Source organism: Penaeus monodon, chromosome 25, assembly GCF_015228065.2.
Source record: "Penaeus monodon isolate SGIC_2016 chromosome 25, NSTDA_Pmon_1, whole genome shotgun sequence".
Classification (NCBI taxonomy): Eukaryota; Metazoa; Arthropoda; class Malacostraca; order Decapoda; family Penaeidae; genus Penaeus; species Penaeus monodon.
In genome coordinates, this window is record NC_051410.1 from 40,971,215 (window position 1) to 40,971,430 (window position 216).

The window sequence follows — 216 nt, forward strand, 5'->3', positions numbered from 1 at the left end:
CTTCTTTATCGTGACCTCTTTACTGCCCTTCCCTTCGCCATCATCATCTACCTCTTCCTGCTTCCAAAATTTGCATCTTTCGATGTCTGTCTGCGAGTCCTCCTCAGCCTCACACACGAGGAACAAGCGAAGGTCAAGAAGAGATGGAGATGCTTTAGGCTCTCCTCACCCTATTTCAGGCCGCTCTACGAGCCTGAAGTGACTTTGAGCCCTAAG